The 4,750-nt window shown below is 36.0% G+C and overlaps 1 long non-coding RNA gene across 1 annotated transcript; it reads right to left on the bottom strand.

Annotated features, from left to right (window-relative positions):
• Positions 1-339: 339 nt before the first annotated feature.
• Positions 340-837, bottom strand: LOC149676488 (uncharacterized). Its single transcript, XR_016366761.1, has 3 exons — positions 771-837; positions 662-703; positions 340-596 (listed from the first exon to the last, which is right to left on the bottom strand). It is a non-coding gene; the product is annotated as an uncharacterized LOC149676488 (long non-coding RNA).
• Between the last annotated feature and the right edge of the window lie 3,913 nt (positions 838-4,750).

The raw sequence follows: 4,750 nt of genomic DNA, 5'->3' as shown, positions 1-4,750 counted from the left end.
TTTGACATTATTTGATTTTTTTTTCATTATTATAATTTTTCCTAATTGTTTTTTTCTTTTCATTGAAAAATATTTAATTTTAATTTTTAATTATTATAAAGTTTTTTTCCCCAATAAAACAACTATTGGAAAACAAAGGAATGATTTATTTAAGTCATGAGGGTTAGGGTTGTGAAGTCACAGGGGCCTTTTATAAAATTTCCCTCCAAGATGCATCTTTGAAGCATTTGGGAAAAAGTGCAATAAAAATAAATAATGTGTTATTTGTGTAACTATAACAAATAAATGCATTCATATAATAACTACCCGTAACTGAGGGCGGTTAAACCTTATGCCATACTTCACTTTTTATCCACGTCATTAATCAATAGCAATTTACGTCATAGTTTCATTTATGTGATAATTTTTATATATATGCAATTATTTTGGGAATATTTGTTTAGAAAATACGGAATGGATTAAATTTAAGGTTTTTTTTCTATCAGGACGATAAGCCAGGAAGGTGCTCTGACATTGCACCCTATTGTGTGTTTCATGTACTATGTTTGACGTATATTCACTTCGTAAATTTCCATCTAATTTGGCTGTATGAAATTCTAAAAATAAAACCATATGATCCAAATCCTACATCTATTCAATATTTAAGTTTAGTTCTTCTTACAATTAAAATTACTTCCAATTTACATCTTGTCATAGTTGAATTCTAAAAATAAAACCATATGATCCAAATCCTACATCTATTCAATATTTAAGTTTAGATCTATTCTTACAATTAAAATTACTTCCAATTTACACCTTGTCATAGTTGAAATCAATTGAACACAAGTTTAGACGCAGTTACAAGCGTCACTTGCCACTGATTATCATATTATTAGTATTGATCTAAATCTAGTGGAACAAGCATTTAAAAATGAATTGTCCAGTAAATATAAAAATAATTACTTGAATGTACAGTTGATGAAGGAAAATATGTTAATGTATGATGAAGTCTTCTGAATTGAATTTGAGTAAATAATCAATTATCAACCCTATTGCTGTTAACGTTGCAAAAGTGCAGCGTTAACTTAACATGATCTGGAAAATATGTTAACGAATGATCTTTCAATAATTAAATGGAATATTGACAATATTCACAACAATTTAGGAGGATAAGCAAACGCCAATGTGAATATAGCAAAAAAGTAACACTGTGTGAACAAAGCGGTTTAACGTTGTAAATTCTGCGCAAATGTAAAAATGATCGTTGTCAAACTTACTGCCAACCACAGAGGCATAAGAGCCTATATATTTAAGGTGGTTACCGCCACTAACTATCCTTGACTCAAAACGGGTAATAATGAAATTTTTTACTTCAAACTATGGATCTTGAAAGAACTTCAGTGCGAATAAACCGATAATACAGAGTCTATGTACGAATATGCTATCAACTGTTTGTTTGTACAATAAGAGCGTCACATGAAACATACTATACGGAGCAGAATATTGACCGAAGATGGTTAATAAAATAATGCAGTTTTAAATCTCCCACCATGGAACGACCTGCCATAGAGTATAAACACAAGCTTGGAGAAGATTGGTAGCAACTTGACCAGCTGAAATTTTCCATCGAGTAAGGAGGATGATGGGCCTGGACTACTGGAGGGGAAAACGTGCACAGGTGGTTGCGTGATCGAGTTGGCTATGGCTGAGTGGCCCCAGCGAGAGCGACTGCTACAAATAAATTTTTTCAGTCTCAATGTTTTGGTCTACATTTGAGCTGAACTGAACTGGATGTAAAGTTCGTCCGATCACGGCACGCGTGCTTCTAATTCAGACAAAGACATTCACTTCACTCGTGAAAGCTTATAGGTAAGCCTAATTACATTTTTAAGAGTTTTGGGTTTCCTTATTTTCAGCTGTGAAGTTTGCTAAGCATCGTTTCAGTTGGCTTGGGTTTGACGCTTTTCTAAAAGCGAACTAAGCTGTACATTGCAATTTCTTAGTGTCTTTTTAAAGGTAAGAAAATTTTTCTTGCTTCATTGTTTGTATTTGTGTTTGTGTTAATGTGTGAGAGACCTTTTTTCGTGGTCCAACAGAGAGACCTATTTTCGTGGTTCAACAAAGAGACCTTTTTTCGTGGTACAACAGACCTTTTTTCGTGGTCCAACAGAGAAACCTTTTTTCGTGGTTCAACAGAGAAACCTTTTTTCGTGGTTCAACAGAGAAACCTTTTTTCGTGGTTCAACAGAGAGGGAGTCCTTTCTTGCTTTAAAAGAAGCCTTTCTGGCTCTGAAAAAGAACTAAAATGGTTTCGCTGCTACGTGCTAAGAAACAAAAAAAGCGCTTACAATATTTTAAGCAAATTGCGTTGAAAGACCAAGCTCAGGCTAGGGTAAATAAGATTTTGGAAAACTCAGTATCAAACCGAGTTAGGTGTAAAAGGTACTATTTAAAAAAAAACAGCTCTCTCAGAGTAAAAATTCGAGTGATGGACGTAATCGTAAGTCTTTATTGACAAGTTCAACAAAAATTGAAAAGGTTTTGCAGGCCCCTAAAATATGTGGCACTTCGCGACAAAGAAAAGGTGGTGCGAATCCTGCCAACTATTATGTTAAAAAAATCTCCTTCAACAAAGGAATTTTTAAAACAAAAAATAAAAAGATGATTGCCGAAAGTTTCAAGAGGTTTTTGATCACGCGACTTACGGAACGTTTGCTGTCAACAAAAACTTCTGCTAATTCGTGTAAAAAGCAAAGTTCCAAATTTACATCCCACAAACTCCAATGCCAGTTGCTATCTGGAAAAACATTTCACTTAAAAAGGCAAATATATTCGGCCTTCCAGGCAAGACGTTCGTTACTTATTGAAGATTTCAAAAGTTTTGCCAAGAAAGTGCAAGAAATTGGATTGGTAGATAGTGACAATTTTATCAAAGTCATTGGAGGAAAAAGGCTTCACAATAGTCTCGAAGAAGCTTTCTATCACGAGACAACATACTTTACTTTGGGGAATGATGGCAGAATTTTAAAAAACGAGGACCACGAAACACGTTTTGAAAAGATTTTGCAGTTCGACAAAATGGTCTTCTAATAAAGGTGCTACGAGAAAGCTCTCGTAGCGGCGAAAATGTTAATGAATTATGGGTTGATGAAACTGGTAATTTTATTGACCAGAAAAGACTGAACAGAGGCATTGAGCGCTGCTTGCAAGTTAATGATTTCGGTGTTGTCACCAATCTATTCAATGCAGTAGAAAACGTTTCAAAGGACAAAAATCCCAAAGCGAATATCGTAATTAACGAATCTGTGTTTATTGAAACCAAAGAAAAAGCTTCGTATTGGGAATGCAGTGACATTTGTAACGTTAGAGAGCGGACTATTTTTAAAGTCATAGCTTTCATTAATCAGGCGGCAAAGGCCAGTGATAGCGTCTTAAATGAACTTTTTAGTTCTGATTTTGACGTTTGCTCCTACAAAAATAAGTTTTGCCAGAAATCCATTGTCAAATTGCCATCGGACGATTCAGATTTTGAAGTGCAAGTTCATCCGTATCTTGGTCATTTCTTATATTGCTCTGAAAGCGAGGAATGCCAAAGTTACTTGAGAGCCTTCAGAGAATTGGCTTCCCATTACTCGGGGATTAGAACTATTTTGAGTAAACTCTACAGTGTTCAAGCGTTGCTTAGCGCTTTATCAACATTGACTGATGAGATAGATCATGGTGATTTCGAATCTCTTCAAAATGTTATACCCAAAATGAGAAAAATTCTTGAGGCACGTGGCTTGAAAATGTCGAATGCGGAAAACGAGGCGGCGAAAGGCGATGAAAGTGATATAAGGCCTTGTCTCGATGAGAGTGAAATCTTGGCTTTCTACAATAAACAATTTGCTAGAGCTGAGCGTGATATTAATGAATTTCACGACACATCTTGCGATTGTTGCGCTAGATTATTTAAAAATTCAGATTTGAGGACCGTGGAAAAACTGGGATGCACTTCAGTTTTTGACAACCACGCCTTTCTCATTTTAAGAGCTGGTTTGCTATTGAAAAATCCTGACTTTAGAGAAATGGACATGCTTTTATGCCCTTATTGTTCTAAAGAGTTGCGAAAGGGAAAAATTCCAATTAGATATTTCCTCAACGGCTTGGGAGTTGACGTCCCTCCGACAGAAGTCACGAGTTTGAACATGTTTGAAAAGGCCTTAATTCAGCTTGTGAAAGCATTTCACACTGTGGTCCGGTTAGGTACCAAAACTAATTCCAACACGCAGTTTGGTGCGGTGAAAGCTTTGAAAGGTAGAATCATATACTTGCCAATTCCAGTCCAAAAAAATTTGGATATGATACCAGCAGCACTGCCTAAAGATCACGAATTGCACGTCTTGGTTAATGGTCTGCCCACTAGTGACAAAAAGGTTTGGCAAAAAATTGTTCGCCTTGATGCTTTGAAAAAGGCCGTCGCTGAGCTGAAAAAATTTAATCCGTTGTACAAAGACATTGATATTACTCAGATCAATGAGGATTATATTTATGGCACCGAAGAGATTAACGGAACTATTGAACACGAAAATTCATACCCCTCCCGATGAATTAATGGCGAAAACGGATCCGCTGGCGCTGTTAAACAACCTCGACGAGGTCAATACAATCGGCTTCACTACAGTTGCAAAAAATCCGCAAGCGGAATCGCACCAAATCGATATCGATGATGGTGTGATCGAATCAAATCTTTCGCCAGACGACCGTTATAAAATTTTAACTCAACCTGAGG

The sequence above is a fragment of the Phalangium opilio genome, unplaced genomic scaffold (assembly GCF_054372755.1).
Source record: "Phalangium opilio isolate 3A_F unplaced genomic scaffold, DU_Popi_V2 ptg000046l_1, whole genome shotgun sequence".
In the NCBI taxonomy this organism is placed as follows: domain Eukaryota; kingdom Metazoa; phylum Arthropoda; class Arachnida; order Opiliones; family Phalangiidae; genus Phalangium; species Phalangium opilio.
Note: the sequence above shows the minus strand (reverse complement) of the source record. Positions and strands in the feature narration are given on the sequence as shown.